The following is a 14,430-nucleotide window of genomic DNA, read 5'->3' on the forward strand; positions in this document are numbered from 1 at the left end:
GAAGGGAGTAAAGAGATAGCCCCATCTCAGGGAGCCAGTAGGCAAGGACACATGAACACTTTCTCTGTGACACAAGAACCCTTGTCTCCAAGCCACAGACCCCAATTAGCAGCTTAGCACCAAAGTTCCCAAGATGCTTTCCTGCCTTTGGATACACCGAATAATGGAGATGTTTCTGGGGCTGGGATGAGGGGGATGGGAGTTAAAGATGTGAACCTGTAAAAATGTAGAAAGAGAGATTTCAGACTCCTGGGTGTTGCACTTCCTTCACACTTTTAGGAAGGTGTCTGGCTCCTGAAGGGACTCCTGGCCCAAGTATAATTTTCTTGTAATTACCCCCCTTCCTCTGAGCTCACACTATCATCGTAAGTATTGAGGAGTGAGAGAAAGAGACAGGGCTCTGCCTCCTGGGGGAGACCAGTCCTTGTCCTGTGGGAATGTGAATCCAGTGAGGGAGAGAGAGCTCCCAATGGGGAGGAGTGCCTAACCCAACAAGGTATCATGGCTGCCTCCCTTAGGACATTCTTGGGCTGGTGAGGAAGATAGTATCCTTGTCTAGTGGGGGGCTGGTCTGAAGGAGTTAAGGGGACTGAAGGCGGACAATATAAAGTTCAAATGCAAAAAGATGAAATAACTGAAGAAGAGCATTCAACTTGATGCTGGAGGGAAGAGGGAGAGAGGTAAGTCACCCTCAGGGAGCCCAAGGATAAAGTTGAAGGGTGTGTGTGTGTGCGCGCGCGTGTGCACGCACACATGCAATCACATGCCCAGGACAGGAACTCCTCCTTTCTAATTTTGTTTGACAGAGACTGTAACAAGGAAACCTCAAGAAAAGGATTCTCTTGTCCTGTTCCTCATCATCTGGGGCAGAAAATCTCAAATCGGAAGCACACATATAAATATCATGCCTCCTTCTACCAAGTTGAAGTTGTTAGACTTTGTACTCTTTGTTGAGTTATGAAAAAAAGGTCTGGAAGTCAAAAGAGCACACTTGGTCACTGTATGACTTCAGAAGGCTCCTTTCCCCATTCTGAGCCTCACTCTGGTTGACTGAATTTAGAAAATCCCTCAGATTTTTCCTAGTTCCTGACATTCTTGTTTTTGTTTTGCTTTTCCTCTTGTGAGTCTTCTCAACCAGCTTCCTGGAGGAGGCAGGATCTGTTTGTGGTTCTGAAGACCATGGGGCCAATGAGAATCACCCATCTGGCCCAATTACAGTCATAACTGAGATAATCTGAAGTTCAAGGGGCCTTTGCCTTCTTGGATTTCTGAGGTGGTGTTCAAAGGCTTGTATATCTGAGATGAGTGAGGCACAGAAGGGAGGACAGAAGAGAACCTGTCATTCACTCAGTCCTCAGGAGAATCCTGTGAGGAGGGATTGTTATTATCAGACTAGTTTCACCAATGTGAAAGCAGAAGTCCAGAGAAATGAAATATTTGGTCCAAACTGACCAGTTAGCAAGTAGTAGATCTTAGTTTCCAATACAGAATCCATACTTCTTCCACTCCAAAATGAATGGCAGGACAGGGGTAAGAACAGAACGGGCCTACAAGAATCTCTTAGTGAGTCCTTTCAGATTTCCCATCTCTTTCCACCTGCACCTCTGTCTTGGTTGCGGCAGGCAAAATACCAGATTTCTTCCCAGAGTGAGTCCATCCTTCTCCTTTTTCTGGAGAGTGAAGCTGGGTGGGGCTTCTCCCTCTTTATCCTTGCCCTCCAGATCTCAAATATGCCTCTTGAGAGAGTTTTTGTCACACTAAGTGGCTTTGCAAGATTGGAAATGTTCAAACAGCCCGCTCTGCTCCACAAGGGTCGTTTGGCGGCTCCCTAGAATAGTAAATCTGCAGGTGGGGAGGCGTCCTGCTGGGACCAACTCTACTCACCCAATAACTCCTGCTGAAGCCATTCTTTCCCCACTTCTCACCTCTACATTGTGTGTAGGGAATATGTGAGTAGCAACAGTGTGTTAAGGGGGAAGAACCCCCTCAAATGCCCAAAGGAAAACACTTTCTTGTAAATGTTGGAAGTGTGATGGACTTGTCAACATTATTCGAAACCAATTGCATCAGTTGTGAAACACAAGTCATGATTCTGTGTATTCTGCATCAGTGTAAAAAATTGCTAAAATGTCATCAAGAAAAGGAAATAAAAGCAAAAGAAGCTGGATGAGAATCTCCAGCATCCTGGGTTTAGGAGGCACCAATCAGGAACAAGTTTATAAGCATGAGTCAGCACCACGGACAGAGACAGAAGCTTGTTACCGGCCCTCCTCCTTTCTCTCTTTTTAATGATGCTGTGCCTGTGGCTAAGGTCAGGTCCTCCAACTGGCTGGCCTCCTTCCCCTGACCCCTGCCTTCCCTCTTCCCTAGCTTGGGCATCTCCTGGGGGCTGCGAAAAGCTGGCACTGTCCTGGCACACTTACAGGAGGAACTTGCTACTTTTCAAAGCTCAGGCCTCCGACACGGAGGGCATCTGGGCTGCTCAGGCCTCCTACCCGCAGGGTAGGTGACCTTCTTCTTTGATGAAGGAGCAGGTGGGTTGGTTTGGCTCTAGTGAGGAGTTTTGCTGTGACAGGTGGCCTAGAGCGATTGGACAGGAACCCTCTCCCTTCCCCCCACATCCAGGAGACTCTGGCTACAGGGAAGAAGGAGAAAAATTAAAACTACAGTTTATTATAAAATTAGGGCCATAAAACCACACAGGCTATAGCAATGCAACAGCTACAACCATAAATATAGAGCCCATTTGATAATCAAATAGGTGATTTTACATATTAAGTAGGAACACTTATGTACAGGTAACAGAGAACAACAGAGAACTGTGCTTCTGTTTGTGGCAGTAACTGGCCCTTTATGGAGTTCTTGTGGCTGCTTACTGGTGAATGGACAGAGGTCTGGGATGGGGTAGGTCAGTGTATATAAAACTGTGGCCATCCTCCAAGAAGCACGAACCCAGTGTTCAGGTCAGATTGGTAATGCTCACTTTGGGACATAGGAAGCAGGATGTTGTTTGCTTGTTGTTGTTGTTTTTCTAATCAGCATTTTTATTAAGTTTTGCTCTGTGGTATGCAATGTAACAAGGGTTGAGGTGAGAAGTGGGGAAAGAATGGCTTCAGCAGGAGCTATTGGGTGAGTAGAGTTGGTCCCAGCAGGACGCCTCCCCACTTGCAGATTTACTATTCTAGGGAGCCGCCAAACAACCCTTGTGGAGCAGAGCGGGCTGTTTGAACATCTTCTGATGAAATCTTCAGCAAAACTGGCTTCACTTGCTAAGACTTTATGATGTACTTGGAACAGCTGTTGGGGTCTTGGCTAAAGTTCTAGGTCCTCCTTAAGGGTGGGTGCAAGTTGCCAACAGAGGCTATACGTGGAGCTCTCAAACTGGTTTCCATATCTAGGTAATTTAGAAGTGGTTCAGCATAGAGCAGAAGCAGAAAGATCTTTTGTCTTGAAACACAATGAATAATGAAAGTCCTGTTGTGTTTTGTGAGCTATCATCAAATGTGATACTGCTTTTCCATAAGACTGGAGTTTTTTAGTGGCAAGTTATTTTTCCTCCTAGTCCTTCTGTTTTTCCTGGCTCCAGCCTCATCAGTAGAGTACCTCTCTCTGCTAACTCCAAGGACAATGCCAGCCTAGGCTCTTCCAATTGCCCAGGTTCCAGCTTGCCACATGGAAACAGAATGTTTTGAAGTATTCCTTGGGTTTTTCTCCCCCCACCAACCCAATTTTTATTCAGTGAGTCATGGCCACTCTCAGCATTCAGAACGCACTCTAGGGCTGATTTTTTTTTTAATTTTTTTATTGTTATGTTAATCCCCATGCATTACATCATTAGTTTTAGATATAGTGTTCCATGATTCATTGTTTGTGCATAACACCCAGTGCTCCATGCAGAACGTGCCCTCCTCAATACCCATCACCAGGCTAACCCATCCTCCCACCCCGCCCCCTAGAACCCTCAGTTTGTTTTTCAGAGTCCATCGTCTCTCATGGTTCTTCTCCCCCTCCGATTTCCCCCCCTTCATTCTTCCCCTCCTGCTACATTCTTCTTCTTTTTTTCTTTCTTAACATATATTGCATTATTTGTTTCAGAGGTACAGATCTGAGATTCAACAGTCTTGCACAATTCACAGCGCTTACCAGAACACATACCCTCCCCAGTGTCCATCACCCAGTCACCCCATCCCTCCCACCCCACCCCCCACTCCAGCAACCCTCAGTTTGTTTCCTGAGATTAAGAATTCCTCATATTAGTGAGGTCATATGATACATGTCTTTCTCTGTTTGACTTATTTCGCTCAGCATAATACCCTCCAGTTCCATCCATGTCGTTGCAAATGGCAAGATCTCATTCCTTTTGATGGCTGCATAATATTCCATTGTATATATATACCACATGTTCTTTATTCTAGGGCTGATTTTTGAGGTTAGGCTCCTCTCTTCCCATCTGCTAAGAGTTTCTATGGCCTCCCCTGATCTGTCAGGGTGGGCCACAAGGCAAAGGTGGATTTGTAGAGTAGGTTTTTTTTTCTCCCTAAGTTCTAGAAAAGGCTAAGAGGTACAGTTTACAGTTACCCAGAAATGTCTCTGACAACTAGTGACACATTCTAATCTCTAAATTCAACAAACATTCATTCAACAAAATTCAGTGAGCACCTATGGTATGCCAGCCTCTGGACACAGGGGTGTAAAGCGAGTTAGACACAATCCCTTCCCTCAAAGCATTCCCAATCTGATGGGTGGGGGAGTTGTAAAGGTAACAAATGACAATGTAATAGGGGATGTATAACAATAAGACCATTGCCATGTCATTATCTGGAGGCTAACTAATGCATTACCTGTGGCTAAAATACTTTAGAAACTTAACTCCCACAAAGGGACCTAGAAGAGGTGATTAGTGCATTAGACCTCTTTTGTGAAGGGAGAATGTCTGTGATTCCATGTTAGAGGGTCATATCTAAGCCCCTAGCTATGCCCCAACTGGAACAGCCCACCTCATCTTCTCCATCCCTACTCCAAGCTTTCTGATCCCAAGGTTAACTCCTTTCTGTAGTTACATTCATTACCCCCTGCCCAATTTCCAACTCCCTTCTGAGAAGTGAGCACCTCTGGGTCCAGTGTCCACCTACCCACATGATAACATGTGATGGAGGATTGACTACAGTTTTGCTTTATTTGTGACTCAGCTCTATTTGTGGCTTCCTTCCATGCCCCTGTGTTCCATTACTCTAGTTAATTGAGATTTAGACGTTTATGTAAGCAGCAGAACTATCCTGGGGGAAGAGGTGAGGATCTCTTGCTGGAGGACTCCAGGCAGTCTTTCTGAAGGAGGGGAGGTGTGTGATATGGGACTTTGAAAGATGTAGAGATATATAATTAGCTTGGTTTCATATGTATGACTGTTGTAGGATGTGGAGGCTGGTGTGGAGTAGGTAGCTGACTTACCCTGTTCTACCTCCCTTGTGTCTACTCTGGGGAGGACCCTGACCAGGCTTATGCCACAGAAGACCCTGAATACCCTTCCACTGTCAGAAAGGATGGCGACCCAATATTCTGTGAGCTGGCTCTTGTTTGCATTTTTCAGAGGCAGGAAAAGTCATACCCTTCCCTCCTCTCTCCTGCAAAAATTATTTCAGCGATCTATACTGCCAGGAATAATCTAATAAGTCCACAGAACTTTATAGTTTATGAGACTTTCCACTTGGGTGTAAGCAAAGCCCTATAGTATGGACAAGGTGGGAAAGAATTGTCAGTTTCATTTTATAGACAAGATGCTTGGGCCTCAGAGAGATTGCCTTAGGCGGCAAGCTGGGACAAGAACTCAGGTCTCCTGACTCCAAGGAAGGACCTTTTGCTTCTACTAGACTTGAAGCTCTACCTCAGCCTAACCTGAATACCTATTGCTGAACATGACTCTCACTTCTTCATTCTTGGTATTTGAAAGGTTCCACAAGGGAGATCCCCACATGATTTGAAATCTCCTGGGTTTAGCCTAGATTTCCTGAATGATAGTGATAGCTGGCACTTACTAAAAGCCATTTGCAGGCATTGTTCTAAATTCTTCACATATATTAACTCATATAGTCACACAACTCACTCTATGAGGTCAGTACTATTATTATCCCCACTTGACAAATGGAAAAATTGAAGCACAGGAATGTTAACTAATTTACTCAAAGTGGCAAATGGCAGACCAGGCAGCCTGCTCCAAAGTCTATACTGTTAACCACTACACCACCCTGTCTCTGGAGGGTGACGTATGTTCAAGCCCTTGTTCTGCATTTACTTGCAATGTGACTTTGGATGAGTCACTTAACCCCTCTGGTACTGAGTTTCCTTCCTTCCTTTGTCAGGCACCATCTCATTTGATCCTCACAGATATCAGTGAAGATGACAATCTTGACTTTACACATGAGAAGGCCCAAGGTTAACTAGTATGCCCTGAAGTAAGCCCTGTAACCCAAGCCTCGGTGATCTCCTTGATGTGGATTATGTGCGTCTTGGACTAAATGCTATCCAAGAGTCCTTCCAGCCCTTATCTTCTCTATGCTGGGAAAATAAGAATCTGGGGTGGTCGCAGTCAATTTGGGGTGCTATAATAAATTACCATAGATCAGGATGACTTATAAACAACAGAAACTTATTTCTCACAATTTTGGAGGCTGGATGTCTGAGATCAGAGTTCCAGCATGGTTGGGTTCTGGTAAGAGCCCCATTCTGGGTTGTAGACTACCTACTTCTTATGTCCTCACATAGTGGAAAGAGGGTAAAAGAGATCTCTAGCATCTCCTTTATAAGAACACTAATCTCCTTCATGAGGATTCTACCCTCATGACTTAATCACATCCCAAAGGCCTCCACCTAATACCATTACACTGTAGGTTAGGATTTCAACATATGAATTTAGAGGGGGACACAGACATTCAGTCTATAATAGGGACAATAGCAAGCCCTTAGCTTGGGGCAGCTCCTCTGTACAGAGCACTCAGACATCTGAAGCTCTCCTTTGTAATCCCTCACCAACCACAAGGCTTAATGGGAGCCACCCACAGACCGTCCTCCCAGTAGAAGCTGACTTTAGAGAACAGCCATGAAACCACCTCTTGACCTTCTCTTCCTCAGTCTGAGAAGCCTCCTCTCCCGTGCCCTTTCATTTTTTTTTTTCAGATATCAACCCTGGGGATGGCCAGGAAGCATCTCTGAGCTGAGGCTTTGTCCCCAGAGAGGCAAAGGGAAAAAGGGCAAAAATATAAAATAAAGATTATACAGAAGAATTACCCTGCATGTTTCTCCCATCTCCCTCATCTCCCCGTGTAAATTACCCTATTATTCTGCTCCCTTAGGACTCCTGATCGTCCTTATTTCTTCTTTTGAGCTAAAGTCATTCATGCAGTAAATTAGTTCTTTGCTTTGAAACAGCTCTGATTGTAGCAGTTGCCCCCACGAGCAGCAGCACCACATCCCCCGGACAGTTTCCCAAAAAAAAGGAGAGAAGAAAGGAATAAAGAAAAAACCCTCAACAACTCTCCCTTCCTCCCACTCTATTCACATGTATGGAAAGACATGGGGTGCCCATTTCCTGGGAAATGTTTTCTTCGAAAGGCAGGTAGGTGTTGAGAGGGAGTCCAGATGGAGTCCTAACTAAGAAACAACTCAAGTTGGACGTGGCCTGAAAACTTCCACTCAGCTGTCTACCCTCAAAAACCAAACCTTGGTCTAAACTTGGGTTACCGGGGAAGCAGTATAATAACATAGAGGTTAAGGACCCAGTTTTGGTGCCAGACCCTCCTGGACTGAGTGCTGGATTCTGCCACTTTTTAGCTGTGTGACCTTCAGCAAGTGTCTTAAAAGACCTTAATATGCAAGTTTCCTTTAAACATTTATACATATTCATTTTATTTTTATATCTGACTATCCATCAAGTATTTATTTAGTGTCTACTATGTGCCAGTTTCTGTTGTAGAAGTTGGGCATTCAACAGTAAACAAAACATACCTGCTTTCATGCAGCTTACACCCTAGTGGGATAATTCCAATATCTGAGGTCAAATGATTTGCAAGTAATTTCTCTCATTCTGTGGGTTGTCTTTTCAATGTTTCGATAATGCCTTCTGATGCCAGTACCATACTCTTGTTTACTATGGCTTTGTAGTAAGTTTTGATACTGGGGAAATGTGAGTCCACTGACTTTGTTATTATCTATCAAGATTGTTTTGGCTGTTCAGAGTCCCCTTACAACTCCACATGAATTTGACGATTGGCTTCTCCATTTCAGAAAAAAAAGGCTATTGGAATTTTGATAAGGATTGCCTTGAATCTGTGGATCACTTCGGTTAGTATAGACATCTTAATAATATGGTCTTCCTACCTATGAACATGGGATGTGTTTTGTTAGGGAGGGAGAATTTTCCTCTACCCTTTGAAGGTCTTTTGGCTGGTCTAAGAATTAAATTGACATGAATACATTACAGGAGAAAATCAAGTTTTGTCATGCACCTACAGGAGCTCCGTAAGAATATGAGGCCTCCAGGCAGTCAGGCAATTGGGGCTTATATGCCATCTAGAGCTAAGGAGAAGGGGGTATGGGTCTGGGACTTCAAAGAGAAGGAAGACAATTCACAGGAGGATGAAAAGGAGTAAATATTTGGTAAACAAGTATTTGCTGGGTTGTACAGAAACAATGAGACACAGAGCAATTTTAACATGACTTTGTAGGGTTCCTTCCTGTCTACCACACGTAGTTCAAGTTACTACCAACTGTAGTAATCTATGCTGATAGCTCTCTTCCTGGAACAGGTCCTCTATCTAAATTTCTTTTAGGCAGTTAGAGGGGAGGCAATAACGAAAAACTTCTTGAGTCTTCTATTTCTTAAAAGTAATCAGCGTAAAATAATTCACAGGCCAAAGAGATACATTTTGGGGTGGTAAATTTTGCTCCCTTAAGTTTCCATTTAGTTAGGCCTTCTTTAATTTCTTTTGGCCATTTTTGTGGTTTTCAACGTATGAGTCTTTCATCTCCTTGGTTAAGTTTATTCCTAAATATTTTATTCTCTTAGATGCAATTATGAATTATTTGGTTCTCTTAACTTCCTTTTCTATATTGCAGGTATATAGAAACACAACAGATCTTATACCCTACAACTTTGCTGAATTGCTAGCTTTCTTGTGAGTTATTTGGGATTTTATACATAGGGGATCATGTTATCTATAAACAGAGGTAGTTTTACTTCCTTCTTTCCAACATGGATGCTTTTTATTTATTTTTCTTGTCTAATTGCTCTAGTAGTTAAATAGCAGTGGTGGAAGTAAGTATCCTTGTCTTGTTCCAACACCTGTCTTTTGAGTTGCCTTGCTGCTTATTACTCCTTGCCCTAGTTCCAGTAAATTTGGGGGGAGAGATGGGACTATCACATATTTCTCTTACTTATGTTGACCCTGGAAATGCACTTAAGTCTGTTTTTGCAGGAGCTAGTTGTTTTGTAGTGAAAGACCTCTTAGGTTATTTAGTTTCCTATCACTGGAAGCAACACAGGATGATGCTTTCAAAAACTCTGACAGAAAATGGGAGGTTAGTTCTCATGGCCTAGCTTAATGGCCCTCTCTCCATCTCACCCAGAATAATAAAAACAAGCTGTATTATCACATTAGAAAGTGAGTCCCAGAGAAAACCTGGAAGTTAATCAAACTTATAGGGGTCAGAGGTTGGGGGAGGCTCTGGGAGAAACTGGCTTGAAGGATGGGAGATGAATAGATCTTGTATCCCATACAATAACCAAGTTTGTTCCATTTCTCAGCCAGGTGTCTAGTGTCCAATCGTGCAACCCCTTGAAAATGTGTCATCAGTTGCTAAGGAACTTACCCTTGAGAACATGAATCATACTTTAAGCTGTGCATCTGTATATTCATGAGACAGCAGGGGTGGGGGAGAGAGAGAGGGGGGGGAGAGAGAATGAGATATGGGGGAGATATACTAGTTGTCTCATGGAGTCCTCTAAAGAAGAGAAGCTCTTCCCTCTCTCTCTTTTGCTGTCTGTTCTTCTTCCTGGGGCCTTAGCACCATCCCCCTTTCTCTGGATATCTGGGCACACCCCACCCTCAGTTCCTATGAGCCCAGGTGTGTGAAGGCGGATGTGCTCCCACCTGCCCAATAAGCTGTTGAGCGCTGTGACCTGCTGCCAATGCCTGGGGGTGACGTTGCCCAGCTACAGTTGCTGGGGGAACCTCAAGTTAGAATTTCTTCACTTTAGGGCGTGTAAAGTCTCAATCACTACACTGAATTAATGTTGCTTTTCCCTGGCTAAATGTAAGTGAGTGTCGGCTTCTGGGATGATTGAAGTTAGAGCATTCCTGCTTGGATACTGTCAATCACTCCTCCCTCACTTTCGGCTGAGTGCACTCAGCCTACACAGTCCAAGTGGAAATCATGGAGGAAACACAGGAAACCATTGGCAGGCCTCTGAAAAGCCCCTATCAAATGGCATTTACATCCAGGGAGGCCTTCTGATGGTGGAGTTAGTCCCCATCCTGAGAGTTCCCAAGCAGATGGAAAAGACAACTTCTAGCCTAAGGAAGCTCCTGGTGTGATGGGGAAGACCTAGGTCCTATTTAAAGTAAGCACTTAGTCTGATAGGGGATACCTAGTCCCTGCCCTGGGAACCTCCGGTTTTATGGGGAGGACACTCTCATTGGGAGATGGAAAATGTGATGGCACCATGCTGTCCTTCAGATGTCCTATCGGATAGGTGTGATCAGGCTGGCTAGGCAGGACTGTTGACAGAGAACTGCTGGGACTCATGCTGACTGGCTTTCTGACACACAAGGGCTGTAGAACCCTAGCTGAACCCTATTTTACCCAGGAAATCCTGACCACTCCTTCCTGCTCTCACCCCAAGGCAATTCTTAGTTTTTTCCATTCTTGACCAGCTTCGCATTCCCTCTTTGGACTCCCCTTCCCCCAAAGGTTTATTATAAAATTTTAAACCTGAAAAGAAGTGTGAGTACTCACAATTGAGTACTCAGCATGTAGATTCTACAAATGTGAACATTTTGCTATATCGCCTTCAAATATCTATCCATATAGCTACCCTTCAATACATCTTATTTTTGGTATATTTTAAAGATGCAGACCATCAGTATATGTCACTCCAAAACACTTCATCATGTGTATCATTAAGCAGAATTCAGTATTTGCTAGTGGTTCTTTGTGTGTGTGAATGTGTCAGGGGGTGTTAAATTTATATCAGTGATATGGTAAAATACACAGATTATAAGTATATTCTTCCAGAAGATTTGACAAATGCTTACACATGTGTAACCCAAATCCCTATCAAGATATGGAACATTTCTATCACACAGGAAGTCTGTTCATGCCCCTTTCCAGTCAATCACTGTTCTCATCTTGCAGAAGCAATCAGTTTTCATTTTTAAAAAAATCTTTCTAGAATTTCATGTAAATGGAACCAAATAGTATGTACACATCATGTTTTGGGGATTCATCCATTTTGCTGCAAGTGTTGATACTCTGTTCCTTTGTATCATTGAGTAGTGGTTATAATTTGTTTATCCATTTTTCCTGTTATGTGGTGTTGTTTCCAGTTAGGGGCTACTGTGAACGAAGCTTCCATGGATATTCTTGTAAAAGTATTTTTGTGGATTATGTTTTCTTTTCTTTTGGGTAAATACCTAGAAGTGGAAATGCTGGGTCATAGGGTAGGCATACATTTAGTGCATCCATCTTATTTTGAAATGTCTGTTCAAATATTTTGCCCTTCTCTTTATCGGGTTGTTTGTGTTTTTATTCCTTATTTATACTTGATATAATTCCTTTAATGGACATGTTTTGCAAATATTTCCTCCCAGTCTGTGACTTGTTATGCATTTTCTTTCTTGGATAGGAAGTAGGGATTTATTGGTGGGTGTGAGTAAGGAGGGGGCGACGCAGAAGCTCTCAGGAGTGCAGGGCTCACCATTTGTCCAAGGGGGTCACAATTGGGGATGTATTTGACCCTACAGCCATCCAGGATAAACTGCTTTTCAGCTGCCCTGTCTTCAAATTCATCCGTATTAAACTTGGTAAAACCCCCACTTCTTGGAGATGTGGGTCACCTGGCCACCTGGGAACTTGAACTTGGCTCTGTGAAGGGCTTCAATCACATGCTCCTTGTTCTGCAACTTGGTGTGGATGGGTGAACCATGGTCACTATGCCCTGGAGCTTTCCAAAGGCACCTAGTCTGGAGCCTAGACTGGGGACAGCATGAGGTCGGACATGCATGTTCACTGGAAAGTGTGGTCTCCAAGGTCCCTTAGGACAACCCCTAGGAGCAACAGGCTGCATTCACTACTGAGGAGGCCACTGTGTGCAGCCACTGCACACCATCATTTTCTTAACTAGGTTTTTGATGAGCAGAAATTTTTAATTTTTATAAAATCTAAATTACGATTTTTTCCTTGGTAATTATTATTTTTTGCCTCCTGCCGAAGAAAATTTTGCCCATCTGCAGGTCATGAAGATACTGTCCTATGTTTTATTCTAGAAGTTATATAGTTTTAGCTTTTACATTGAAATCTATCATTCATCTCAAATTAAGTTTTGTGTATTTTGTGAGATAGGGATCAGTGTTCATGTTTCTCCATATTAATAGAGAGTTGTGCCAGCCACACCTGTTGAAAAGACTGCTTTATCCATAGGATCGTTTTGGTTCCTCATTGAAAATCAAATGACCATATACATGTGGGTCTATTTCTGGACTCTCTATTGTGTTCCATTGAACTATACATATCTCTTTACACTACCATCCTGTCTTGAAGATTGTTTACTAGCTTTATAGCAAGCCTTGAAGTTAGGTAGTGTTAAGTCCTCTAACTTTGTTTCTCTTTATCAAGATTGCCTTCAATATTCTAGGTCCTTCGCATTTCCATATAAATTTTAGAATAAGTCTATCAAGTTTTACAAATAAAGCCTGCTAGAAAATGGGATTGGGATTGTGTTGCACTTGTAGATCAAATTGGAGAGAATTGATGTTTAAACAGTATTGAGTCTTCCCAGAAGAAACATTTATTTAAGGCTTCCTTAACTTATCTCAGTATTTTTTAAGCAGTTTTCAGTGTGTAGTTCTTGTACATCTTTTGTTAAATCTATTCCTAAGTATTTTTTAATTTTTTTTGCCTTACTGTAAATGAAAATTTTTAAAAATGTCTTTATCCAATGATTTGCTGCTAGTATATGGGAATATAATTGATCTGTAAGTATTGCTCTTTTACCTTGTGGTTTTTTTTTTTTTAGATTTTATTTATTTATTTGAGAGAGAGAGTTAGAGAGAGAGCACAAGCAGGGGGAGGGGCAGAGGGAGCGGGAGAAGCAGGCTCCCCATTAAGCATGGAGCCCAATGTGGGGCTCGAATCCAGGATCCTGGGATCATGACCTGAGCCGAAAGTAGCCACTTAACCTACTGAGCCACCCAGGTGCCCTTTATCTTGTGACTTTGCTAAATTCATGTATTTGTTCTAGTTGCTATTTGTAGGGATTTTCTACATAAAAAAATCACATCACCTGTGCATAAAATTTTAGTTCTTCCTTTCTGATCTCTGTGCCTTTTACTTCTTTATCTTGCCTTATTGCCTTGGCCAAAGCCTCCAACGAAATATTAAATAAATGTAGTGAGAGTGGACACACTTGCTTTGTCATAGATGTACTTTATCAGGTTGAAGAAATTCCTTCTCTTCCTAATTTGCTCAGATTTAAAAAAAATGATGAACAGGTGTTGGATTTTATAAAAACAGTCACGGTTTTTCTTCTTTATGCTGTTAATGTAGTGAATCACATTAATGAGTTGGAGTGTTCAAACAATCTTGCATTCCTAGGATAAACCTACTTGGTCATGATGTATATTTTTGTGTATTACTGGTTTTATTTGCTAATAATCTGTTAAGGATCTATGTTCATGAAGGATATTGGTTTGTCTTTTTTTTTTTTCTTTTTGTAATGCTTTTGTCAGGTTTTAGTATCAGGGTTAATCTAGCACCATGAAACAAGTTGGGAATGTTCACGTTCCTCTATTTTCTGAGTTTGTATAGGATTAATATTATTTCTTTCTAAAATGTTGGATCAAATTCATAGTGAAACCATCCAGTTATGGAGTTTTGCTTGTGGGGAGGTTTTTGATAACAAATTAACTTTAATAGATAAAAAGCTATTTAGATTTTTCTATCTAATCTTGTGTCAGTTTTATTAACTTACATTTTTCAAGGAATATGTCCAGTTTGTCTAAAGTTGTTTATAATGTTATTACCCTTCTAACGTCTGTGGGAAATGTAGTAACAGTCCCTCTTTCAGTAGTCCCTCTTAAGTCCCTGATATTAGTAATTGTGTTCTTTTTTTCCTTCATCAACCTATGGACCCTCCCCTACTCCCTACTTTTTTGTTTTAAC

At 42.3% G+C, this 14,430-nt stretch overlaps 1 pseudogene; it reads right to left on the reverse strand.

The window, feature by feature from the left end:
• Positions 1–12,287: 12,287 nt before the first annotated feature.
• LOC116647780 lies at positions 12,288–12,409 on the reverse strand (annotated as a pseudogene).
• Between the last annotated feature and the right edge of the window lie 2,021 nt (positions 12,410–14,430).

This window comes from Phoca vitulina, unplaced genomic scaffold (assembly GCF_004348235.1).
Source record: "Phoca vitulina isolate PV1807 unplaced genomic scaffold, GSC_HSeal_1.0 scaffold40, whole genome shotgun sequence".
In the NCBI taxonomy this organism is placed as follows: Eukaryota; Metazoa; Chordata; class Mammalia; order Carnivora; family Phocidae; genus Phoca; species Phoca vitulina.